General features: G+C 50.9%; 1 protein-coding gene across 4 annotated transcripts in view; it reads right to left on the reverse strand.

Moving 5' to 3' along the window:
* LOC127586119 (discoidin domain-containing receptor 2-like) overlaps nt 1–24,777 on the reverse strand; it is a 119,972-nt gene extending 95,195 nt beyond the window's left edge. Inside the window, exons 1-3 of one of the 4 annotated variants that reach the window (XM_052043967.1) lie at nt 24,548–24,777; nt 9,248–9,400; nt 4,907–5,097 (exon numbers count right to left, since the gene is read on the reverse strand). The gene's annotated coding sequence lies outside the window, so the exon portion shown is untranslated. Of the gene's footprint in view, nt 1–4,906; nt 5,098–9,247; nt 9,401–24,220; nt 24,319–24,547 lie in introns of those variants that run through there. The other 3 variants (XM_052043970.1, XM_052043966.1, XM_052043968.1) reach the window with 3 other exon arrangements.
* Between the last annotated feature and the right edge of the window lie 2,066 nt (nt 24,778–26,843).

Consider the following 26,843-nt stretch of genomic DNA (forward strand, 5'->3'; position numbering starts at 1 on the left):
GATAATGTAATCCAAGCTGTCAAGATGAGGGAGAGATCTTGAGAGAGTTAAACCTAACCAAATCCATCACCATGGCTTCTGAATCTGGTGGCAGGGGAGCGGAGGAGAAATGCTTTCATTCTGGGAGCAGAGAGAGAGGCCACTCGGCCCCTCGAGACTGCCCTCCTGTCCGATAAAATCAGGGCCAACCTGAATTTTGATCTCTGCTCCACCTTAGTTCCTGTTCTGATGTCTGAAACACCTCAGCCTCCAGGACAGAGAGAGAGTTCCCAAGATTCACATCACTCTGATAAGAGACTTCTCCTTGTCTCGAAGTAGGCACCCCACCCAGGAAATAGGATTAGGCCATTTGGCCCCTCATGCCTGCTTCACCAGTCAAGATCGACAAACAATCTGCTGGAAGAACTGATCAGGCCGAGCAGAATCTATGGGAGGAAAGGAATTGTCGACGTTTCAGGTTGAAACCCTGCATCAGTCCTGATGGACAGTTTCATCCCGAAACATCGACAATTCCTTTCCTCCCACAGATGCTGCTTGACTCGATGAGTTCTTCCAGCAGAGTGTTTTTTGATCCGGGTTCCAGTGTTGGCAGTCTCTTATGCCTCCAGTCAAGATCATGGCTGATCTTTGACCTCAGCTCCAGTTTCATGGACTAATCCTTGACACCAAAATATCTATTGGCGTTGTTATCCTGACACTTTTGCCAAGTTCTGGATTCCCCCACCAAGGGAGCACGTTGTTCATTCTTGGTTTTGTTTCTTCCCTGCTTGTTAGAGGTAGACCAACACAAGGGCCTGGGAGAATGGATCTAAGTGGAAGGCGTGGCAGACACACACGAGTAGTTTTGTGTGCGACAGAGCTGCTTCATGAGCCTTCTCTCAGTGAGCCACCACACCTTCCACTTCAGGTGCCAAGTAGAGCCCTCCAGACACCTCATCACCAGCCACACACCCTTTGAGTTCAGTAACACATTTCACAAAATGTGTAAGTAAAACTTTGATAATTCCCCACCTGATGGTTTGGAAAATCCCAGTAGTTTGGCAATATAGTTCACCAGCTGATATTTGCTGCATTTCCTTTAAATTCACCGGGGCCGTTGTTCCTGTGTTGCCCCAAAACTCACCAAGGCACCAGTTCCCACATGCCCCTGAATCTTACCAGGGCCCCAGTTCCCTTCCTCCTCTGAAATTCACCTGGGTCCCTAGTTCCCTGCCTGCCCTGAAACTCACCAGAGTCACAGTTCTTGTCCTGCTCTGAAATTCACTGGGGGCCGAGGTTCCCTGCACTCCCCAAAACTCACTGGGTCCCCAGTTCCCTCCCTCCCCTGAAACTCACTGGGTCCAAAGTTCCTGCACTCCCCAAAACTCACCAGGGCCCTAGGTCCTGCTCTCCCTTGAAACTCACCAGGGCCCCAGTTCCCACACTCCCCCAAGACTCAGTGGGGCCCCAGTTCTTGCACTCCTCTGAAACCCACACCCTCTCCTGAAACTCAGCGGCGTCCCAGTTCCTGCACTCCTCTGAAACACACTGGGTCCAAAATCCCTTCCCTCTCTTGAAACTCACCAGGACCCTCGTTCCCACCCTCCCCTGAAACTTCCAAGGTCCGCTGCAGAATTTATTATAATACTGTGTAGCATCTAAAAAATAATTATAAATCCACTCTGGTATTAATGGAAATACCATCCAATAATCCTGGAGGTTTGCCTGTCTGGCACCACTAAAGTGCCAAGTGTGCCGGATTATTGAAGTGTTTCTGTATATTTATTATATTTTCTCATGATGAAGAAAGAGGCCATTTGGCCAAATCAAGTCTATGCAACTCTCAGAGCAATCCCAGTAACCACTTTGCTGTAACGTTCCTCTCTGACATTAAGCCTGGGCCAATGAAAGTGAGCCAAGTTTGCACTCCCATAACTCCTTTCCCATCCCTTTCGAGATGTCCCGAAGAAACCAACGAAGTATTTTCAAAGTGTGGTCGCATTCGTAAGGCACACAACAAGCTCCCACAAACCGCGTGGCAATAATGAACTGTTTTTAATTGTTAAATATTGAACGTAAGAAAATGGGAGCAGGAGAGGGCCACTCGACCCCTCAAAGCCTGCCTTGCCATTCAGTGTTATCGTGGCTGATCTGTCCCAGGCCTCATCTCCTCCTCTGTGCCAGTTCCCCAGAGCCCTCAATTCCATGATCTATCAAAAATGTATCTACCTCCTCTATAAATACCCCCCAATGATCCAGCCTCCACAACCCTCAGGGGAAGAGAATTCCAGAGATTCCCCATTCTCCATGAGAAGTTCCTTCAAACCTCAGTTTTGAATGGCTCCTTGTAACTATGTCCCCTTATTCTAGACTCTCCCACTAGTGGTAACATCTACACATCTGTCTGCTCGTAGCTCCTAAGGATCTTATATCTTTCAACAAAATCACCCCTAATTCTTCTAAAATCCAAAGAATATAGATCCACCTCCAACAAACAATGTATAGGAATATTGGAAATATTCCATTAAATTGGAAAGAGTGCAGAGGAGATTTGCTGGGACTCAAGGGACTGAGTTATGGAGAGAGGTTGAGCAGTTTGGGACTTTATTCATTAGGGCGTAGGAGAATGAGGGGTAATTGGTAATTGATTTATTATTGTCACATGTACCGAGGTACAGTGAAGATCTTTGTTTTGCATGCCATCCGTACAATTCATTTCATCACATCAGTACATCGAGGTAGTTCAAGGAAAAAGCAATAACAGAATGCAGAATATAGTGTTACAGTTACAGAGAAAGTGCAGTGCAGGCAGACAATAAGGTGCAATGGCCATGACGAGGTAGATTGTGAGGTCAAAAGTCCATCTTATTGTACTAGGGAACTGTTCAATAGTCTTATAACAGCGGGATAGAAGCTGTCCTTGAGCCTGGCAGTAGGTGCTTCCAGGCTTTTGCATCTTCTGCCCGATAGGAGGGTCAAAGAAGAGAGAATGTCTGGGGTGGGTGGGATCTTTGATTACATCGGCTGCTTTACCAAGGCAGCGAGAAGTGCAGACAGATATTCACAGTGGTGTATAAAATCATGAGGGGCATAGATAGGGTGAATGCACTCAGTCTTTTTTCCCCAGGGTTGGGGAACCAAGAATTAGAATAGATTTAGGGTGAGAGGGAAGAGATTTATAGGAACCTGAGGGGCAACTTTTTCCCCACACAGAGAGTTGTACACATATGGAAATATGTGTATAAACTTTTAAATGTTGGGTATGCACCTGCCAGAGTAAGAGGAAGGTCAAACGCGGGCGAATGGGACTAGCTTAGAGGGGACTCTTGGACGAGTTTCCAAGTGAACCAAGCTTCCAGCACGCAGGGTTACAGTATAACTGGAAAGACGGCACCTTTGGTAGTGCAGCACTCCCTGGGTACCACAAACTCATTTTCTCCTGTGCTCGTGTTGCTGGGGTGGGATGCAAACCAGCAACCTTCTGATTCCGAAGCAATAGGTATACCAATATGCCACAGCTAACTATATAACGTAGACCACAGGAGCTCACCAAAGATCCTCCTGTTTCAATGTCCCTGCAGTGACAAAGCCGGGCTCCGGGAGTATGTCACTATGGGGAGAGACGTGATGGGGGCAACACCCCTTCGGAAAGGAAGGGGTTAATGGGAGGATCTGCGGTGGCCCTGAGACAAGGGTTAATTACAGAGACTGGGATCTGCCCTGACAGATGCGGGCAGAGCATACACCCCTCTCCTGCGGCATTGCTGACTGATCCTCCGCTCTCCTGCTCCCGGGAACACGCCCGACATTAGAGGCTTTCACTCTGTGCCTTAAATCGGGAAGAAACGGCTCCAGCCCTCTTCCAAGAAAAAGGGCTTGAATTTGTTTAAACAACCTTCACACACGCCACGCCAGGAGTCGGCACGGTGGCGCAACGGGCGGAGTCGCTGACTCATAGCTCAAGAGACCTGGGGTCGATCCAGACCTCTGGTGCTGTGTGTGCGTGTGTGCGTGTGGCGTTTTCGTGTTCACCCGTTTCCCCCCGGGTGTTCCCAGAGAAGCACTGGTGGGTCAATTGGCCGGCTTTAGGTTATAGGTGGGTGGCAAAAAAAGCAACGGGGAAATTGTAGTGTACCTGAGGGAGAGCATGGGTTTGTTCTGCTGGGAGATAGAATGGATACACAACGGCCTGAAGGGCCTCGTAGTGAGAAACGTTCCCAGAAAGCCACTGCAGTGTTTTGTACACAGCAAGAGAGCCCAGTCCATCACACACACCAGCCTCCCCTCCATGGACTCTGTCTACACTTCCCGCTGCCTCCGGAAAGCAGCTAACATAATAAAGACCCATTCTCTCTTCTTCCCCCCCTCCCACTGGACAGAAGATGCAAAGGTTTTAAGGCATGTACCACCAGGCTCAAGGACAGCTTCTATCCTGCTGTTTTCAGACTCTTGAACGGACCTCTCATACACGATAGATGAACTCTTGATCTCTCAAACTACCTGGTCGTGGCCCTTTGCACATTGTCTACCTGCACTGCACTTTCTCTGTAACTGTAACGCTATATTCTGCATTCTGTTTTTCTTTTTACTTCCCCAGTGTACTTATGTATGGTATTATCTGTCTGGATGGCACGGAAACAAAAGCTTTTCAATGTATCTCGGTACACGTGCAATAATATATTAACACCAATACCAAATCAGTGAGAAGATAACACACGTGTTATTGCTGAGTTGTCCCAGGATGGTAGGGTGTAGAGTCTCTGTCTCAACGCCTCACAGCTCCAGAGAACCGGGTTCGATCCCAACCTCCGGTGCTGTGTGTGTGTGTGTGTGTGTGTGTGTGTGTGTGTGTGTGTGTGTGTGTGTGTGTGTGGCGTTCACGTGTTCTCAACGCAGATGCTGCCTGACCTCTTGGACCAATACTTACCATTCAACCACTGTGAACGGGTTCAGAACGGATGCAGGGACAGTGTCTCCCCATGGCTGTGGGGTGTCTAGAACTCAGGGTCACAGTCTCAGAACAAGGGGCCGGCCACTCAGCACAGACGTGGAGTGCAATCTCTTCATCCGGAGGGAGAGATGAATCTTTAGAATTTATCGACCCAGGAGGCTTGGTCACTGTATACATTTAAGACAGAGAGCGATAGATTTTCGGATAAGAGGGAATCGGGAATAAATGAGTTTTGGAACATTCCTTCCCCACCCCACCCCCCCCACCCCTCCCGAGTCCACCTCCCCTCCTCCTCCTCCTCTCCTCAAACACAAGCTTGCAGCGGTGTCTCGATGCACAGTATCTGAGCCCACCCCTTCAGTACCAACCCTTTCAACCTCCTGGATCGATCCAGGAAGGGGGCCGGCATCACATGTCAGCGAGCCACTCCCTGTCCTCTCCGGGCGTTGCTAGGAGATGGTACTGACTGGGGTCCGGGTTGGACTTACTTGACAACCGATCACCCACCATTCAATAGGATCGGGATTCTGTATTCCTTCCTCACCTCCCCCTGCTCTCTATCTCCGTCAAATATTCACAGGCTCTGCTTCCATCGCCCTTTGGAGGAAGAGGACGTCTCCTTGGAGTGTCAGGGGTGATCTTATTGAGGTGCATAATATCATGAGGGGCGTAGGTAGGGTGAATGCACTCTGGGTTGGAGAATCAAGAACTAGAGGGCATAGGTTTAAGGTTAGAGGGAACTTTAGGCGCAACGCTTGTGTTTACACACAAAAGGTGGTCCGTATGTGAAATGAGCTGCCAGAGGAAGTGAGGCAGGTACATTATCAACTTTTAAAAGACAATTGGACAGGTACATGGATAGGAAAGGTTTAGAAGGTTATGGGCCAAACGCTGGCAAATGGGACTAGCTTGGATGGGCATCTTGGTCGGCATGGACTAGTTGGACCGAAGGGCCTGTTTCCGTGCTGTATGACTCTATGGTTCGCTTGTGGTGACAGTGCTTGTGGAAAATTTCACAGAGAGAGTTGGTGGTGTCTTGAGATACCAGCCAGAGGCAGTTCAGGTCTCCACAGCATACAGGAGAACAGGGATCACTACAAGGCCACGAGTCCCTGCCGCAACAGTTCATAGACAGCAAGATTCCACGAACAACAACGTGAAGGGTAATCCCTAAACTGCCAGCGGCTATTCTGCTTGACTCCAAGGTGGCTTTTGTTTTGGTGAAAGTCAAAGGCAAGATGACGCAGATGCCGGAAACCTGAAATAAAAATGGAAGAGGCAGCGCTGGTGCAAGGACGAGAAGAGCTGAGGTTTCAGCTTGCAAAGTCAGAGACGTAAGCGGCTTTAAATTGGGGTTGGGTTTGGGGATTGGAGAGGGGAGAAAGAAAGGGAGGGTGTTTGTTAGGGTGACCGGGGCAGAGAGACTGGATGACAAGGAGGGAGGGAAGAAGGATGAGAGGTGATTTGATAGAGGTGTACAAGATGATAAGAGGCATAGATCGAGTGGACAGTCAGAGACTTTTTCCCGGGGGACAATGGCTAACACGAGGGGACATAATGTTAAGGTGATTGGAGGAAGGTATAAGGGGGATGTCAGGAGTAAGTTTTTTCCACAGAGAGCGGTGGGTGCGTGGAACGCACTGCCAGCAGAGGCTGTGGGGGCAGATACATTAGGGACATTTAAGAGACTCTTAGATGGACACATGAATGACAGAAAAATAAGGGGCTATGTGGGAGGGAAGGGTTAGATAGATCTTAGCGCAGGATAAAATGTCAGCACAACGCTGTGGGCCGAAGGGTCTGTACTGTGCTGTAGTGTTCTATGACACAAGCGGTGGGTGGTGCTGGCTGAGACAGCGGTAAAGGGGCAAGTAAAGGGACAAATAGAGGAGAAAATCATCCGAGCTGTGTGACTCCATGACTCTGAGAGGGTTCCGAACACTCCCGACCCTCTGGGAGAGAATCTTGCCTTATATCTGCCGTAAAGAGGCGACCCGTTATTTTTGAACGGTGCCAACAAGGGGAAACATCCCCTCCACACCCTGCCTGGACCCCTTCGGGATCTGTGATGTTTCGATTGCGACGCTTTCCAACGCCAGCGGGCACACGCCTGTACAACTGGCCAGTCCAGGTGTTGGTCCGGCAAACCTCTGAACGTTAACAACACGTTAACAACCTTCCTTGAAGGAGGGTTGGAAGCCTGGCAGGGAGTTACAGGGACAGTGAGGAGCCCCCCCCCCCCTCCCTCCCTCCCTCCCTCCCTCCCCAACCCAAACCTTTCCAAGGGGGCAACCTGCCGAGTGATCTCCACTGCTGGGAACTGTCGGCCTGTTTTCTTGGGAGAGGTGGGGGAGCAGAGGAGGTGACCAGATTTACGAGCACAACCCTCTGTCTGGCCGATTCAATTGCAATCAATCTGGAGACGCCCGGGAATATTGGTGAATCAGCAGCCATTACAAACACAATCTCGGCCCCGAGGTACAGTCTCCATCGATTACCTTCGTCGGGTCCTGTGGGACGCCCGTGTTACTCGACAGCATCGTCAAGGACTAATCTGGAATTAATGCGAGGCTCGGCGTTAACCCATTCGTCGCCAGAGCGTTAGCCGGGGAGCTCAGAATATCCTGGCCCCAAGGGCGGGGAAGCGGACGAGGGAAGAGCCTGCTACCATGGTCTATGGTGAGGGTGGGGGTGGGGTGAGTGGTAGTGGGAGTGTGAGGGGTGGGAGTGGTTGGGTGGGATGGTTGGGGGTGGGTTGGGCGGTCGGGTGTGTGAGGAAAGGGATGGTGGAGGGGTGGTGGGGGTGGGGTGGTGGTGCGGTGGGATGTGGGGCTGGGTGGGGGGTGTAGGGGGGAGAAGGAGCGGGAGGTGTCCGAACACCCTTCAGCCGCTGTCTCGTAAAGTGGCGGCAGGGGGTGAGAGGGGGAAGGAACGTCCCACACACCACTTCCCCCCCCCCCCACCACCACCCCCCAACATTTTCTGATGTTCTGGGGGACCTTTGTTTATCCGGGGAGATGGCGAGCAGTTGGACTTTTCCTAATGTCACTGTGGGATCTTGCTGTGCACAGGATGCTTGCCGTGCACAGGAGTGGAAACAGGTTGTGAGTGTGGGGTGGAGGGGAATGAACAAGATAGTGTGGAGGCAGTGGAAGGGTTGGGGAGTGAGGGGAAGGGAGTGGGTTAGCGGGGAGGGCGAGTGAAGGGCGTGGAAACGAGGGGAGGACAGAGGGAAACAAAGGATAGGAGAGGGGAGGTGAGGGTAATGGAGGGGAGTGGGGTGGAGGGAAGGGGGAGTGGAGGCAGTAGAGGGAGAGGGGTGGAGGGAAAGAGCGGATTAGAGGGAGAGGGGGTGGAGGGAAAGAGGTGAAGAGGGGAGGGAGGGGGTGGAGGAAAAGAGGGGAGGGAGAGGGGTGGAGGGAAAGAGGGTAGAGGGAGAGGGGTGGAGGGGGTAGAGGGAGAGGGGTGGAGGGGGTAGAGGGAGAGGGGTGGAGGGGGTAGAGGGAGAGGGGTGGAGGGGGTAGAGGGAGAGGGGTGGAGGGGGTAGAGGGAGAGGGGTGGAGGGGGTAGAGGGGAGGGGAAGGGAGGGAGAGGAGAGGAGGAGAGTGGAGGGGTGGAAGGGAGGGGAGGAGAGCGGAGTGGAGAGGGACGGGATGAGAGGAAGGGGAGTGGAAGGGTAGGGAGTGAACGGCCATCCTTCTGTTCTGCAAATATCGGCCATGATTCCCAGTTTCCTGGATTCTCCCAGGATCAATCCCGAGCCACAGCTTGCTGGAGGAAAGATCCCCAACCGTTCCCCATCCCCAACCTCTCACCACCAGCTACAGCACCTCGATCACAACCGGAATCCCGCTGAGAACAAGTTCCAGCCAGGCCAACCTTCCGTGTTTATCCAAGTCCGTGCAAATTAGGAGCAGGAGGAGGCCACCCAGCCCCTCGATCCTACCCCGCCATTCAATAGGTCACGGCTCCTCTGAATGTAACCTCAATTCCGCATCCCTTCTTACCCCAGTAACCTTTCGCCTCCTTACTTTTCAAGAATCGATCCACCTCTTCCCTAAGTATATTCAAAGACTCTGCTTCCACCGCCCTTTGAAAAAGAGAGTTCCAAAGATTCAAGACCCTCAAGGTCGCCTCTCAGTCTTCTAATTTCAACCCTTCCTCGTAAAGGCAACTTCCCACTCCAGGTATAGTCCTGGTAAACCTCCTCCGAACTATTTCCAATGCATTTGGTAAATCCCTTCAGGAACCGACACAGTACACCAGATGTGATCGCACGCCAATGCCGTGTGTAAATGAAGAATAATCCTTCCTTACCTTTGTGTTCAACTTCCCACACAACACACAAAAACATTCTAGTTGCGAATGACTTTGCTGATTATTATGACGTTCCAAGAAAAGTCAAAAAGCGGCTCCAGCGATGGTCAATGTCTTTTCTCAAGCAGCTGTTCTGGTTAATCTTACTGGGACCTGTCAGTAACACATTCCTCGTTTAGTACTGCCCCCTGTGGTAAATTTATCCCTCCGTGTTTGAGACAGAGGGAGGGGTGGGCGGGGGAGAGAAAGAGAGAGAGAGAGGGGGGGGGAGAGATAGAGAGAGAGAGAGCCAGTGTGTGTGTGAGAGAGGGAGAGAGAGCAAGAGAGAGACAGAGAGAGAGAGAGAGCCAGAGTGTGTGTGTGAGAGAGAGGGAGAGAGAGCCAGAATGAGAGAGAGAAAGCGAGAGAGAGAGAGAGAGAGAGAGAGAGAGAGAGAGAGAGAGAGAGAGAGAGAGAGAGTGTGTGTGGGAGAGAGAGAGAGAGAGAGAGAGAGGGAAAGAGAGAGAGAGATAAAGCAAAGGAGAGATTGGAGGCCGGAGGGGAGTTGGGGGTTGATTCAAAACATGTGCGGTAGGGGTGGTGGTGTGGTGGGGTGGGGTGGGGTGGGGGGTGCCCTGTTTTTGCTGAGTTCGGTCAGTCTGGATGTGAAGGATGAGAGTTGAAGTTAGGGAGAACCAGACTGAGAGTGGGGTTGAGAGGTACAGCCAGATTTCGTTCGCTCCAACAGAGAAGAGAGGCAGATCCAATTGAGGTGTTTTGGAGGCTGAGGGGAGTGGGGAAAGAACGATCTCCTCTGGTGCAGGGACACTGACCTTCCAGTTTTGTTTGAGGATGTTGTCGGCGGGCACAGACGGTGAAAGAAATCTCTCACCCGTATAAAGAGGCCACGGTTGCCAATGAAACGCAATAAAGAGCTAGTTTGGAGTATTAAGAGTTAGGGAGTGAAGCCAAGTTGGGGTGTGTGTGTGTGTGGGGGGGGGGGGAGGGTGCGGTGGGAGAGGGAGGGAATGGATGATGGACGAGTTTCAGTGGCATATTGGTATTGGTTTATTATTGTCACTTGTACCGAGGTACAGTGAAAAACTTGTCTTGCATACCATTTGTACAGATCAATTCATTACACAGTACCTTGAGGTAGTACAGGGTAAAACAATAACAGAATACAGAGTAAAGTGTCACATCCATAGAGAAAGTGCAGTGCAGGTAGACAATAAGGTGCAAGGTGAAACAAGGTAGATTGTGAGGTCAGAGTCCACCTCATGGTATAGGGGAACCATTCAATAGTCTTATCACAGTGGGATAGAAGTTGTTCTTGAGCCTGGTGGTACGTGCCCTCAGGCTCCTTTAACTTCTGCCTGATGGGAGAGGGGAGAAGAGAGAATGACCCGGGTGGGTGGGGTCTTTGATTATGCTGGCTGCTTCATCAAGGCAGTGAGAGGTATAGACAGAGTCCATCCCAACCTTCCTTGAAACTCTTGAAAGGTTCAATCCTGACCTCCAGGGCTGTCTGTGTGTGGAGTTTGCACGTTCTCCCTGTGACCGCATGGGTTTCCCCCCCCCAGGAGCTCCGGTTTCCTCCCTCATCCCAAAGATGTGCAGGTTGGTGGGTTAATTGTCCATTGTATCTTGCCCCGAGTATATGGGTGAGTGGTAGAATCTGGGGGGAGTTGACGGGAATGTGGAGAGAATAGGTTACAGGGGAAAATCAGTGGGGGAATGGGATTGCGCTGAGAGCCGGCATAGACTCGATGGGCTGAACGGCCTCTTTCTATGTCATAAGGAAACATGGCAATATGGTGACGGGCTCTGAGATTCATCCATGGCTCAGATGTGAAATTCCACCATCCTTCAAGTTCCCCAGTCAACAATGCCTTTTGTAGAGTCATACAGCGCGGAAACAGGCCTTTCAGCCCAACTGATCCATGCAGACCAAGATGCCCCATCCAAGCTAGACCCATTTACCCACGCTTGGCCCACATCCCACTAAACCTTTCCTGTCCAAGTTCAGGGTCTACCCTCTCCCCACTATCTGACCCCCATCTCGCTCCCCCTAGCCCCCCATTTGGAACCTTTTCAGTTACTGTATAAACTAATATACAAGTCTACATCCTGGCTATTTTTGGAAGGGGCTAATAAGGCGAGGGTGCGGCTTATACTCTAGTTCATCTTATACATGAGTGTGACCTATACATTGGTATGAATTATACACTGGACTGTACGTTTAATAAAGTTAGGCTTGGTATAATCTGAATTCTGTTTGTCAAAACACTGCCAACCGATGTCTGGGATTTGATGTTTGTTCTCCCTTTACAGAAGAAATTAAATTGTAAAATATAACAAATAATAACCAAAGCCTACTGGTGATGGGGGGAATTAAATGTTTTCTAAATGCAGGAGAACGTAGAACATAGAACACTACAGCACAGTACAGGCCCTTCGGCCCACAATGTTGTGCTGACATTTAATCCTGCTCCAAGATCTATCTAACCCTTCCCTCCCACATAGCCCACTATTTCTCATTCATTCATGTGTCTATCAAAGAGTCTCAAATGTCCCTAATGTATCTGCCCCCACAACCTCTGCCGGCAGTGGGTTCCATGCACCCACCACTCTCTGTGTAAAATACTTAACCCTGACATCCCCCTTATACCTTCCTTAAAATTATGTCCCCTCATGTTAGCCATTGTCGCCCTGGGAAAAAGTCTCTGACTGTCCACTCGATCTATGCCTCTTATCATCTTGTACACCTCTATCAAATCACCTCTCATCCTCCTTCTCTCCAAAGAGAAATGCCCTAGCTCGCTCAACCTATCCTCATAAGACATGCTCTCCAATCCAGGCAGCATCCTGGTAAATCTCCTCTGCACCCTCTCTAAAGCTTCCACATCCTTCCTATAATGAGGCAACCAGAACTGAACACAACACTCCAAGTGCGGTCTGACCAGAGTTCCTTAGAGCTGCAACATCACCTCACGGCTCTTGAACTCAATATCCCGACTAATGAAGGCCAACACTCCATACACCATCTTAACAACCCTATCAACCTACGTGGCAGCCTTGAGGGATCTATGGACGTGGACCCCAAGATCCCTTTGTTCCTCCACACTGCTAAGAGTCCTGCCATTACCCTTGTATTCTGCCTTCAAATTCAATCTCCCGAAGTGTATCACTTCACACTTATCCGGGTTGAACTCCATCTGCCACTTCTCAGCCCAGCTCTGCATTCTATCACTATCCTGTTGTAATCTACAGCAACCTTCTACACTATCCACAACCACCAACCTTCGTATCATCTGCAAGCTTGCTAACCCACTCTTCCACATCCTCATCCAAGTCATTTATAAAAAATCATGAAGAGGTGTTCTCCTGAAAGCCGACAAGAGCTGGGCAGTGGGATGAGGCAATGGTTCTACGGTTTGGGGGATTGACTTATAGACAGGTGCGATTTATGCACCAGAATTTACGGTAGGTGACTTGATTCCACAGGTCCTGTCTGAGGTTGCAGTGGAGGGGAGTGGACTGGCGAGGTGGAGGGGAACGGGGAGGGGTACAGGATTTGATGGTCACTCTCCTTGGGTTCACATCTATGTGACTCCAGCCCCTTGTTCCGTGCAGCCGGACTTTGCCGTCCTTGGGAGGAAAGTTCCTACGGGAAAACTCCTTTGACCACATTCCCAGCTTGCGTGCCGTGGAATGGTACACCCAGCCAACTGGGAGACAACAACAGGATCCCCTGATCTCCACCCGAGCAAGGGTCCTCCCCGTCCTAGAAAATCCCAGGAATTCTTGAAAAATGACCAATAGTCAAAGGGTGTTTTCCCAAAGGAACTTTTATACCAAGGATAGGCAGTGCGGCAAAGTCCAACTGCACGGAACAACTCCAGACATCTCTAGGTAGTGTCCATGAACCCGGAAGATGTACAGGTCAAACCCCCTTCTTGTCCATGATCTCAGGAACATAGAACATAGAACAGTACAGCACAGGAACAGGCCCTTTGGCGCACCATGTTGTACTGAACTAACTATGCTAGTAATTAAATGCCTAATTAAACTAATCTCTTCTGCCTGCACATGGTCCATATCCCTCTATTCTCTGCACAGTCATGAGCCTATCTAAGAGCCTCTTAAACACCTCTATCGTATCTGCCTCCACCACTGCCCCTGGCAGTGCATTTCAGGCACCCACCGCTCTCCATGTAAAAAAACTTGCCCCGCACATCCCCTTTGAACTTACCCCCTCTCACATTAAATGCACACCCTCTAGTCTTAGACATTTCGACCTTGGGAAAAAGATACTGGCTGTCTACTCTATCTATGCCTCTTATAAACCTGTGTCAGGCCTCCCCTCAGCCTCTGCTGCTCCAGAGAAAACAACCCAAGTTTGTCAAGCCTCTCCTTATAGCACATGCCCTCTAATCCAGGCAGCATCCTGGTGAACCTCTTCTGCACCCTCTCCAAAGCCTCCACACCTGTCATGGGAAGTCTGCCCCTTACATCTTTGAACTTACCCCCTCTCACTTGAAATGCATGCCCTCTGAAAGGTGTATAGATCAAGCTTCCTTCTTGCCCATGAGCCCAGGAAGGTGTAAAAACCCCTCTCCTCCAGAGCCTGCGGTCCATGGCTACAGCAGATTCACAATACCTAAGACACCAGGGCTGGGTTCCAGTTGGGTCGTTAGGTGGGTATTCTGATCTAACCTTCAGGTTTGAGTCAAGTTCGGGTTCTGAGCACCCTTGTCTTGCTTCACACTTTATCCAGCCCAGCTGGTCTGCTTGGTATTACTGCTCTCTTCCTCAGCAGCACACATGCATTTGCTGCATGCGAGGTCTTTTCCTGCATTTCTGCTGGACGGATTGGGTGTGCAAGATGTGAGGCACGGTCTGGGTTTGGGTCCCACATCAGGCAAGGCTGTGGTTCTAAATCTACTAATTTAATTTTAATCTGACAAGTTCCCTTCAGCCCCAGTGTGCCATAACCAGGGTTAAGATGAAGGCAAGTCTGCTTCGAGTTTGTATTGAACCCGGGTGGTCTCCTTCTTGTCTGCGGTTGAGAAAGTTCAAATCCCGCTCGAGAGACTTGAACCCCCAGTTCTCAGCTGACACCCCAGCCACACTGTCACCTCTCCAGAGAGCTGTTGAACCATTGGACCCTTCAGGTGAATGTGCAAGTCCAGGGAGTCTCTCTCTCTGTCTCTCAGTCTCCATTTCCCTCAGTCTGTCTGTGTGTTCCCAGTCCCCCCCTCTCTCTCTATGCCTCTTCCCCCCTCCCACCCCGTTTCTCAGTCCCTCTCTCTCTCTCATTCCCCCCAGTAACAGCTGCCCATTTCTAGGTCCCAGCCAACAGGTTAATCTGCTCACCAACTCTTTGTGGGATCTTGCTGTGCATGCTTCAGCAGCCACTTCACTTTACGAAGCAGGTGATTGGATGTGGAACAGCCCGGGGCTGCGGACATTCGGGTTGGCCTTTGGCAGGGTGAACAGAGCCAAGATGTTGTCTGTGCCAGTGTGAATCAGGCACCGAGCTGCCGGAACCTCTGTCGCCTCAGGCTCCCGACAGAAATAGAAATGATCCCATTCAGTCCTCCCACAGTGTGTAAACAGCCTCTGACCACCCCCCCCCCCCCCCCACCCCCGACCAGCCCCAGCGCTGGAGATCACCACACTGCAGGAATTTAATCTGTGCCCTCCAGAGGCTCCGTGATGGAAGGGGAAGAGCCCAGACCTGACACACTGCCTCTCGGCAGGCAGGTTAATGTAAGAGCAGACCAGATGCCTGATGCCAGCAGTGATTCACACCCTAGGCCAACAGAGCTTCCAACCAACAGTACTGCCCTCCGGTCCTTACATCCCATACTTAATGCCCCAGAGTATGTGCGTGTGTGTGTGTGTGTGAGGGTGTAAGTGTGTGTGTGAGGGTGTAAGACTGTGTGTGTAATTGAGGCTATCTCTGTATTTTTGCTTCTATCTATGTGTCTGAAACTCTGTGTGTGTGTGTGTGTGTGTGTGTGTGTGTGTGTGTGGGTGGGTGGGTGGGTGTGTGTGTGTGGGTGGGTGTGTGTGTGTAAGTGAGGCTATCTCTATTTTTGCTTCTATCTACGTGTCTGAAACTCTGTGTGTGTGCGTGTGGGTGTAAGTGGGTGTGTGTGTGGGTGTGTGTGTGTGTGTGTAAGTGAGGCTATCTCTGTATTTTTGCTTCTATGTGTGTGAAACTGTGTATGTGTGTGAAAGTGAGGGTACTTTTGTATGTTCGCTTCAATGAATGTGTGTGTGTGTAAGTGTGTGACTACGAGTGTGTCTGTGTGCACCTTCATGTGTATCTGTGTGTGTGTCATGTGTATGTGTGTTTTGGTGAGTAGGCAAATCTGTGTGTGTGTGTGTGTGTGTATGTGTTTATTTCCGTGTTTGTGCATGGATGCCTCTGACAGTGTCTACGTATGAATGTGTATTTTTATGCGTGTATATTTTTGCATGTGTGTGTGTGTGTGTGTGAGAGAGACTATTTTTGAGTGTTTGTTTCCATAAGTGAGTCAAAGTCATAGAGTCGTACAACACAGAAACAGACCCTCTGGCCCACGATGTCCACGCCGACCTTTATGCCCACCTACACTAATCCCATTTGTCCACGTTAGGTGTGTACCCTTCTACACCTTGCCTATTTAAGTGTCTGTCTACATGTGTCTTAAATGTAATAATTGTATCTGATTCCACCACCACCTCCTCCAGATACCAACCACTCTCTGTGTAAACAACTTCCCCCTCAGATCCCCTTTAAAACTCCTTTTTCTACACAGTCATGTTTTTGATTCCCCTACCATGGGGAAAAAAGATTCTGACTACCTACCCTATCTGTGCCTCTCATAATTTCAGATACCTCTGTCAGGATACCCCTCAGCCTCCTTTGCTCCAGGGAAAACAAGCCCAGTATATCCAATCTCTCCCCATAACTAAAGTCCTCCAATCCAGGCAACATGCTGGTGAATCTACTCTGCATATTGTCCAGCATGTCACATCCTCCCTATCGTGTAGCATCCAGAACTGCACACAGTGCACCAGGTGTGGTCTAACCAGTGTTTTGTAAAGTTATGAGGGTGTGTGTGTGTGTATGTTTGCTTTTCTGTATGTGCACTGTCTGTGGGCATTTTGGGTTGTGTGTGTGTGTGTGTGTGTGTGTGTGTGTGTGTGTGCGTGCGTGCGCGCGGCATCCAGTCCCAAACATCTCTCCCTGACACAACACCCAGGGTACAGAGAGGGGAAGGAACATCCTGGGATGCAGCCTCACAACCTTCCTGTCTCCAGTTCCTCCCACCCCCTCCCCCCCACAGCTCTGGGCACCAGTCCCACCACGATGGCCGGGTTTCCCCGCAGGGAATCGATCAGCTGCTTTGGTTGGGTTCCCAGCACCTGCTGAGCTCCCAGAGTGGGGTGCGGGGGTGGTTAATGGATGCAGAGAATTCCTCCTCCGCTCTATTCCCAGGGACTGCAGGCTCCTGCACAATGCCGGAAAATCGGCAAAATTGCGCTGCAAATCGGAGGATTAGTGTGGGGGAGCCAGCCGAGATTTGGCACCCAAGAACAGAAGGTAGCTCTCCCAGTGAGGCCCAGCAAGGGGTTCATCGCCCCAGCGAGCCCTAAGAACAGAAGGTAGCTCTCCCAGTGAGGCCTAGCAAGGGGTTCATCGCCCCAGCGAGCCCTGGTTCCCTCCCTCCCCTGCTGCCCTTCTCCCCCAGTCACGTCTCACCAGGAGAAAGCAATGGAGGATGATGGCACTGGGGACCAATGCTGGGGTGGACTGGGGAGGGGAGAGAGTTCCGTCACGGTTATCATGCACTACGTCCCCAGTCCCCCACTTACCCACTGCCAGAGGGGTGGGTATTGGGCAAACATTGGGTGCAGCTGTGACGGTGACCCTGGCTGAATAGCGAGGTGCCAGCTGGCAACCTGAACCAAGTAACTCTTACCTCCAGCGAGGGACAGCTCTGCTTCTCTCCCTCAGCGGGTTCTGGGCTCGAATCCCGCTCCAGCGCAACTACCACAATGCAATAATGAGGGGAGTGCAGCTCAGTTAGAGGAGACGCACTTTAGCCGCAGTGTCAAACCCAGTGCACGCAAATTTGTCCTCTCTCTCTCTCACCCTCTCTCCCTCCCTCCCCTCTCTCTTTCTCTCTCACCCAGTCTCCTCCCTCCCTCTTTCTTTCTCGCCTTCTCTCCTACTCTCTCTCTCGCCCTCCCTCCCTCCCTTGCCCTCTCTCCCTCCCCTCTCTCTTTCTTGCCCTCCCTCCCTCACCCTTTCCCCCTCTCTTCCTCTCTCTCTCTCTCTCTCTCTCTCCCCCCCCCCCCCCCCCCCCCCCGGAGAGTGATCTAGCCTTGTTTTTGATACTGCCAGCTGGGGGAGAAAGATTCTGACTATCTACCCTGTCTAGGCCTCTCATAACGTTACACACCTCTATCGGCCTCCTTCGCTCCAGGGAAAACAAGCCCAACCCATCCGATCTCTCCCTATCCCTAAAGTCCTCCAATCCAGTCGACATCACCACCTGGTATGGAGGCTCCAAAGCGCAGGATCACAAGAGGCTCCAGAGGGTTGTAGACTCAGCCAGCTCCATCACGGGCACAACCCTCCCCGCCATCGAGGACATCTTCAAGAAGCGGTGCCTCAAGAAGGCGGCATCCATTACTAAGGACCCTCAGCACCCGGGACATGCCCTCTTCTCGTTACTACCATCAGGGAGGAGGTACAGGAGCCTGAAGACCCACACTCAACGATTCAGGAACAGTCTCTTCCCCTCTGCCATCAGATTTCTGAACACCACCTTGCTATTCCTCTTTTGCACTATTTACCTATTTTGTAACCTATAGTAATTTTTATATCTTGCATTTTACTGCTGCTGCAAAACAACAAATTTCACGACATATGTCAGTGATAATAAACCTGATTCTGATGAAAAATCAGCATCTGCAGTATCTTGTGTCAGCAACATGCTGGTGAATCTCCTCTGCATCCTCTATAGTGCAGTCTCATCCTTCCTACAGTGTGGTGACCAGAACTGCTCGTGATACTCCAAGCGCTGATCGTCATTTGACTCACGGATAATCCACGAGTTTCCCAGCCTGGAAGTGCATTTGATCAGCGCCAGGTGATCTGATCCCCCCCTCACCACCGCTGTCAGTGGGATGTTCCCTGTGCACATTTCCCTGGCATCCTGTACTCTCCTGAACCCCGCTCCCCACCCTCAGCTTTCCCCAGACTCTACCTCAGTGCTGTTTCTGGGATCTTGCTGTGCGACACCCGGCTCCCGTGATTTTAAACGCAACCCGAGCTCCTTCAGTCGACACCTTGCCTGTCGGACCTGCCCTGACGGTTTTCAACGGGAGTTCCCACGGAAAACTTCTCTCGCCATTTGTGAGCCTCAGTGACCTCGGCAGCGAGACAGCCAGCCAGGGTGCAAAGTTCAGAAGTCAGACAACTGCAGGCAAATCTCAGAGCGCAGAAACCCAAACCTCTCGGGGAGCCAGCTGACAGTTGTCCTTCATGGCGGGACGGTTTGGGAGGTGCTGCGGTGCACTTTGTAGAGTGAACACACTCCAGCCACTGTGCACCGGTGATGCAGGGAGTGAGCCATCTTCATCCCCACCATCCGGGCCGTGCCCTCTTCTCGCAGCCACCATTGGGCAGGAGGTACAGAAACCTGAAGCCCCACACCACCGGGTTCAAGAACAGCTCCTTCCCTTCAACCATTCAGTTTCTGAACCAACCTGCACAACCCTAATCACTGCCTCAGTATAACAGCACTATGATCATTGCACTGCAATAGACTTTATTCTGCTTGAATTGTATTCTTTCTTGTAAAAATTGTGTATCATTGATATTTTATTCATGTTTTTCTTGTGAATGTTGTGTATCAGATGCTGTGTGCCTGTGATGCTGCTGCAAGTAAGTTTTTCACTGCACCCATGCACACATAGACTTGTGCATCCGACAATAGACTCGACTTTGACTTTGTGTTTGGGGTGATGGATGCTTAAAGGCAAGGCAGAGCTGCACTGTTCAGTCAAGTACAGAGTGCCCCATCACACCTCCGACTTGTGCTCTGTAGATGGTGGAAAGGCCTTGAGCAGGTCAAAGGCTGGGTACCTCATTCACCGCAGAAGTACCCAGCCTTTGACCTGCTCCTGAAGCCCCTGTGTTTATGTAGCTGTTCCAGTCGAGTTTCTGCTCAACATACATCGAGCATAGAACAGTACAGCGCTGGACAGGCCATTTGGCCCACGATGTTGTGCCGATCTTGATGCTGATTTACACTAAATGTCCTCCTCCTGTATATCATCCATATCCCTTCATATTCATGTGTTTATCTAAAAGCCTCTTAAACTCCACCAAACTGCCTGCTTCCGCTACTAACCCCGGTAACCCATCCCAAGCACCTACCGCTCTCTGCGTGAAAGAACTTCCCCCTCAAGTTGCCCTTAAACGTCTCCCATCTAACCTTAAAAGCGTGTCCTCTGGTGTTTTGACACTTATATCCTGGAGAAAAGATTCTGACTGTCTACCCTATCTCTGCCTCTCATAATTTTACAAACCTCCATCAGGTCTCCCCTCAGCCTCTGATGCTCTGGGAGGAACAACCCAAGTTTGTCCAACCTCAGTGTTGACTGCAGGATGTTGCTGTTGGGGGAATGGACGACGAATACCAGAGGCTAGGTGGTTAGACTTCACCTTGCCAGAGATTCTGCTTGTTTGGCTCTAACGCTACTGGCCCGCTGGTCACCAGCACTTCCCAGCATCTGACTTAACACCACATCCAACCCTACATTCCTCTGGAGGTACGCCATTGGATCAATGCCTCACTCCCTCACGTCATTTCCCCACTATGCACCCAGTGTTACCATCACAACCTGTCCCTTTAATATCTGCAAGCAGCTGTCGACCATTTGCCTGACAATATCCATTACATCATCCTGATACCACTCAGTGTTCCAGGCTCTGTTGCATAATCCTGACCCACCCTGTGCTCAGAGCTCCAGGATATTACCCTCTGTACACAGGGCTCTGATACAACACCCCCCCCCCCCCCCCATACACAGGGCTCTGTTACATCACCCCTGTACACAGGGCTCTGTTACACAGGGCTTTATTACATCACCTCCTGTACACAGGGCTCTATTACATCACTCCCTGTACACAGGGCTCTGATACATCACCCCTGTACACAGGGCTCTGATACATCACCCCCTGCACACAGAGCCGACTTGGCTGAACTCTCACCGATGACCCTAGATGTTTGTGATTTTCAAGCCTCACTCTTCAGCCCTGTGCTCAAAGTCAAGACTGGCACTCCGCTGTACACCAAGGGGAGGGGCAATGAGATTTTAAAAATTCTCACACTTGTTCCTTAATCCTCACAGTCTTGTCCCTCCATCGTCTCACCTCTGAGGCCAAACTTCCAAACCTCAGGGATCTCTGCTCTCCTCCAGTACTGCCCTTAGGAACATCCCCACCAACAACCCTCTCCCCATTCGGTGCTGAGCCCCCAGGTTTTGGAGCATTCCCTCCACCGAACTCTTCACCTCGAAGACCCACAAAACCAGGCTCAAAGGTGCTCCGTCACTAATGTCTCCCTACCCAATCCCAACGTCCAGTTTTGCTCGAGAAGCACTTCATTTACTTCACTGAAAATGTGAGGTGAATACATTTTATGTCTGTGGTGACACAGAGACTTCTCCTCAAAGTGAGGCATAAATCTGACTGGGAACAGGTCCCAGGAGCAGGAATTAACTGTTCCCATCGCTACAATGAAGGGGGAAGAGCGCGGCAGTCTGAGTGCATCTGGAACATAACAACACTGAACAGAAAGAAGCAGGAGAAGGCCATTCATCCCTTCACTCCTGCTCTACCATTCAATAAGGTCGTGGATAATCTTTTACCTCATCGCCAATTTACTGTACTGACCCTAAATCCTTGAGAGTCATAGAGTGATACAGCACTGAAACAGGCCCTTCGGCCCACCTCGCCCATGCCAACCAAGATGCTCATCTAAGCATTTGCCCCGTGTTTGGCCCATATTTTTGATTCCTTTAATTTTTATAAATCTATCGCTCTTGTACATACTCAGTGACTGAGGATGCACTTGGTTGAGAATTCAAAAAGATTGGCTATCCATTGGGTGAAAAGATTTCTTCTATCTGACCGACCACTTATTTCGTTGCCATAACTCCTGGTTCTAGATTCCCCAGCCAGAGGAAACATCATCCCCACATCTACCCTGCCAAGCCTCACACTGTGGGTTTCAGTGGCTCACAGGAGTTTGGCTGAGACATCTAAAGATTCTCCCATTCTACACTGTCTCCAAGACACAAGTAGATGAAACTGATTCCTATACTGAACGCCCATTCCCAGGTGATAGTCCCATAGGATCCTGCTTGTTTGGGAGTGTAAGGGTGGAACTTTTCATATCTTGGTCACTGCATCTCATACACACAGACACACAGACACACACACACACACCCGCATACATACACACACAAACACACACACACAGACACAGACACACCTGCATACACACAGACACACACACACACTCACACACACACACCCATACATACACACACAGACACACCCACCCGCATACATACATACACACACACAATGACACACCTGCATACACACAGACACACACACCCACATACACACAGACACACACACACTGACACACCTGCATACACAGTCACACACTGACACCCCCCCATATACACACATACACAAACCTGCAATACAGACACACACACACATCTGCATACACACCCACATACACACAGACACACACACACACAGATACACACACCCGCATACACAGACACACACACACACACACACACACACAGCTGCATACACATCCACATACACACAGACACACACACACACACCCACATACACACACTCACAGACATACACACAACAGTAGCAGCAGATTCCAAAACCTTGTCTGAGTTCCTCATGCAGTCATATAGCACAGAAGAGGCCCTTCAGCCCACCAAGTCCATGCCAACCATCAACTCACTTACACCAATCCTATACTAGAGTCATAGAATACTACAGCACAGAAACAGGCCCTTCGTCCCATCTAGTCCATGCCACCTGATCTTCTGCCGAGTCCCATTTTATTCTCCCCACATTCCTATCAACTTCCCGCAGATTCTACCTCTCATCTACACACTACGGGCAGTTTACAGCGGCCAAGTAACCAACTGACCCGCATGTCTTTGGGATGTTTGAGGAAACCAGAGCACCCTGGGGAAACCCACGCGATCACAGGGAGAGCGTGCAAACTCCACACAGGCAGCACAGGAGGTCAGGATCGAACCCGGGAGCTGTGAGGCAGCGGCTCTACTGGCTACACTACTGGGTCCTATTCCCCTCTACTCCAATGAGAGGACTATGAGGGCCACCTCACTACTCCTGTTACTATGCCCCTGCCCAGTGCCTTAAGCGTTCAACAACGGAGACCGCTCCCGCCCAGATTTTAGAGGGAGATTTACTCAAGAGAGGGCAAAATATGGAAAACAGCTGTCATAAGATTGACGGTACGAGATGGTCATCTGAGTCAATATGTTGACTGCAAGTTTTGGAACAGGGAAGAATTGGGCAGAATTGACACAGGTTCAAAGTCACAAAGGGACTCAAGAGCAACCGAGAAACTTCCCCTTGTGGGGAGGGTCACTAAGGGGAAGCGATATGCGAATTGGGGAATATTTCGGATCCCGCACATTTTTCCGACTTGGGATCTCTGCTGGGGGTGAGGGGCAGCAGATGCAGCAGGAATTCAGGGATATCAGATAAACGTGTGGAGAGGGACGATTGGGAGTAATTGGATTGCTCTTCTGCAAAGGAACGACAGTCAGAGACCTTTTCCCCAGGGCGACAATGGCTAATATGAGGGGGCATCATTTTAAGGTGATTGGAGGAAGGTATAAGGGGGGATGTCAGTTTTTTTACACAGAGAGTGGTGGGTGCGTGGAACGCACTGCCGGCAGAGGTTGTGGGGGCAGATGTTGGAGAGGGCTCGGAGAAGATTTACGAGGATGATTCCCAGAATGAAAGGGCTTACATACGAGGAGCGTTTGTCGGCTCTTGGACTGTACTCACTGGAGTACAGAAGAATGAGAGGGGACCTCATAGAAACATTTCGAATGTTGAAAGGACTGGAAAGAGTAAATGTGGCTAAGTTGTTTCCCTTGGTGGGTGAGTCCAGGACAAGAGGGAACAGTCTTAGAATTAGAGGGTATCCATTTAGAACAGAGATGAGGAGAAATTTCTTTAGCCAGAGGGTCATGGATTTATGGAATTCGTTGCCACATACAGCTGTGGAGGCCCAACCACTGGGGGTGTTTAAGGAGGAGATTGATAGGTATCTAATTAGTCAGGGTATCAAGGGATATGGGGAACAGGCTGGGAATAGGGGTTAGATGGGAGAATAGTTTAGCTCACGGTGAAGTGGCGGAGCAGACTCGATGGGCCGAATGGCCTACTTCTGCTCCTTTATCTTGTGATACATTAGGGACATATAGGACTCTTAGCCAAATGAATGATAGCGAAATGGAGGGCTATGTGGGAGGGAAGAGTTAGATAGGATAAAATGTCGGCACAACATCGTGGGCCGAAGGGCCTGTACTGTGCTGTAATGTTCTATGAATGGTATGGTAGAGAGGTCTTCTTTTGCAAGGTGAAATTTGGGGAGCATTAGGGAAAGACTCGGGGTAAGCAACTGCAGTGGATGGAGGGGCAAGTGTGTGTGTGTGTGTGTATGTGTGGGGGGGGGGGGGGTTATAATGAGGGCACACACACTGCCCTAAAAGTCCAGTCCCATCTCCTCTCCCCCCACTGCACACCGGATGGAAGGTGAAAGTGGTAAACAGCAATGGTATGGATGTGACTGTGATTCCTGCCTAGATCATCAAGGATCAGGCCCTTCGGCTCACCTAGTTCATGCTGGACCTCAAGTACAGTGGAATCATGAGTCACACGGAAACACAAACCCGGGGTCGCTTCGGCAGAGTGGCGCCGCCTCGCAGCCCCGGCGACTCCGGTTCGATCCCGACCTCTGCCGGAACGGGTTGCAAATTGCCTCGAGTGCGATGATATCGGGGAAGAGACAATTAAGGGGGTTGCATAGATTCGACGGGCCGAAGTGCCTCGTGTGCCGTCGGTCTGCCTCCCCTCTTCTGAACAAGGGCCCCCCGGTTCTAGACGCAGCCGAGAGAAAGCGCCCGGGAAGAGGCGAAGTTATGAGCAGGACACACACTGACCTCCGGCAGCCCGCTCTGCGGGCTAGAGGAAGGCGACTGGGGTGGTCGTGGCGGGACGGGATCCTTCATCCCCAACTCAGCGGGCGCCGGCGAGCATTCCCCGTCTCCATGGGCTCTTCTCTCCCTCTCTCTGCCGGGACGGTGATCGAACTCACGGATCGCAGTGTGGGGGTGAGCTGGGCGCGGTTGTACCAGTCTCCCACGAATCCGCCTCTCCTTTGTGTCTGCCTCCCTCCCCTGCTCGTACCCGACCCGCTCGGAAGCGCTCCCGCAGCTTGCAATCGCATTGCAACGCACCTCCCAGTCCCCAACAACCTTGCCCTCCCCCCACCCCTTGTCTCACTCTGTCCCCTCCCACCCTCATGAAGACGCCCCCACACACCATCAATCAGCAGGACTCAGCGCCGACCTGTTAAAACAGGCGACGCAGCCTGGGGGTCACGACTATTTCTGCGCTGCCCTGCGGTGGGGGAGGAGGTCAAAGCTGATTTCAGCTCAGAAGAAAAAAACAAGACTGCAAAGTCTTGAAAATAAAGCGTGAAAAATAAACTGCTGGAAAAAATCAGCAGGTCGGGCAGCATCTGTGGAGGGCGAGGCAGGGTTAACGTTTTAGGTCTTCCATTGAAAGAGCGGGAAAAACAACCTGTTGGAGGAACTCAGCGGGTCAGGCAGCATCTGTGGAGGAAGATGGACGGTCGACGTTTGGGGTTGAGACCCTTCATCTGGACTGAACAGGTAGAAGGGGATCAGTATCAGATTAAGTCACCAATTTAAATGACGTGAAATTTGTTGTTTTGGGGCAGCAAAGACATAAAATTACTATAAACTACAAAAATAGTGCAAAAGAGGAATAACCATGTGGTGGTCATGGGTTCATGGACCGTTCAGAAATCTGATGGCAGAGGGGAAGAAACTGTTCCTGAATTGTTGAGTGTGGGTCTTCAGGCTCCTGTACCTCCTCCCTGATGGTAGTAACGAGAAGAGGGTGTGTCCTGGACGCTAAGGGTCCTTTGTGATGGATGCCGCCTTCTTGAGCCACCGCCTCTTGAAGATATCCTTGATGGCGGGGAGGGTTGTGCCCGTGATGGAGCCGGCTGAGTCTACAACCCTCTGCAGCCTCTTGCGATCCTGTGCATCGGAGCCCCCGTACCGGGCTGTCCAGTAATAGAGAGGTGAGGGGAAGGGGTGGAGCAAGAGCTGGCAAGCGATGGGTGGATCCAGGGGTGATAGCCTCCTCTGCATCAGTGAGACCAGGCGCAGACCGGGCGACTGCTTTGCCGAGCACCTGCGCTCTGTCTGTCATGGCCGTCTGGAGCTCTCGGTTGCCGGCTGATTTCCTCCAGTAGTTTGTTCTTTTTTTTAGCTCCAGATTCCAGCATCTTATGTCTCCAATGGACCTGCTCATTCTGTTTCCCTGTCCACAGACGCTGCCTGACCAACTGAGTATCCCTCACATTTCCCCGGTTCATTTTCTTGTCTTTATATCTTAAAGCACACTTGAAGAAGGGTCCTGACCTGTCTGATTTTCTCCAGGAATGCTGCCTGGCCTGCTGAGTTCCTCCAGCATTATGTTGTTTTTTCTTCTCAAAGGACTCTTGTCCCTGAACAGCAGCCCTCCCTTCCTCTGACCCCCAGCACTCCCCCCTCTCCCCCCTACCCTTCTGGGTCATTCTGGGTTCCATGGCAACCCTTCCCCATTCACCACCATGATAGAACATGGATCAGTACAGAACGGGAACAGGCCTTTCGGCCCACCATGTCTGTGCTGACAATGATGCCAATCCAACTAACTCCATCTGCCTGCACTTGGTCCATATCCCTCCTACATCCATGGTGGCATGGTAATGTAGCGGTTAGTGTAACGCTTTACAGCGTCAGCAACCCAGGTTCAATTCCCACTGCTGTCTGTAAGGAGTCTGTACGTTCTCCCTGTGTCTGCGTGGGTTTCCTCCGGGTGCTCCGGTTTCCTCCCATATTCCAAAGACGTTTGGGTTAGGAAGCTGTGGGCATGCTATGTTGGTGCCGGGAGCGTGGCGACACTTGTGGGCTGCCCCCAGCACATTCTCAGTAACGCAAAAAGATGCATTTCACTGTGTGTTTCGATGTACATGTGAATATTAAATCTTATCCAGCCTGGATTGGAGAGCTTTAGTTCGGATAGGCTAAGCTTGTTTTCCATGGAACGAAGGAGGCTGACGGGGGACCTCATGGAGAGATAAGATTATGAGAGGCACAGATAGGGGAGATGCAATATCTTTTTTTCCCAAGGTAGGGGTATCAAAAACAAGAAGGCATG

The sequence above is a fragment of the Pristis pectinata genome, chromosome 34 (genome assembly GCF_009764475.1).
Source record: "Pristis pectinata isolate sPriPec2 chromosome 34, sPriPec2.1.pri, whole genome shotgun sequence".
Lineage (NCBI taxonomy): Eukaryota > Metazoa > Chordata > Chondrichthyes > Rhinopristiformes > Pristidae > Pristis > Pristis pectinata.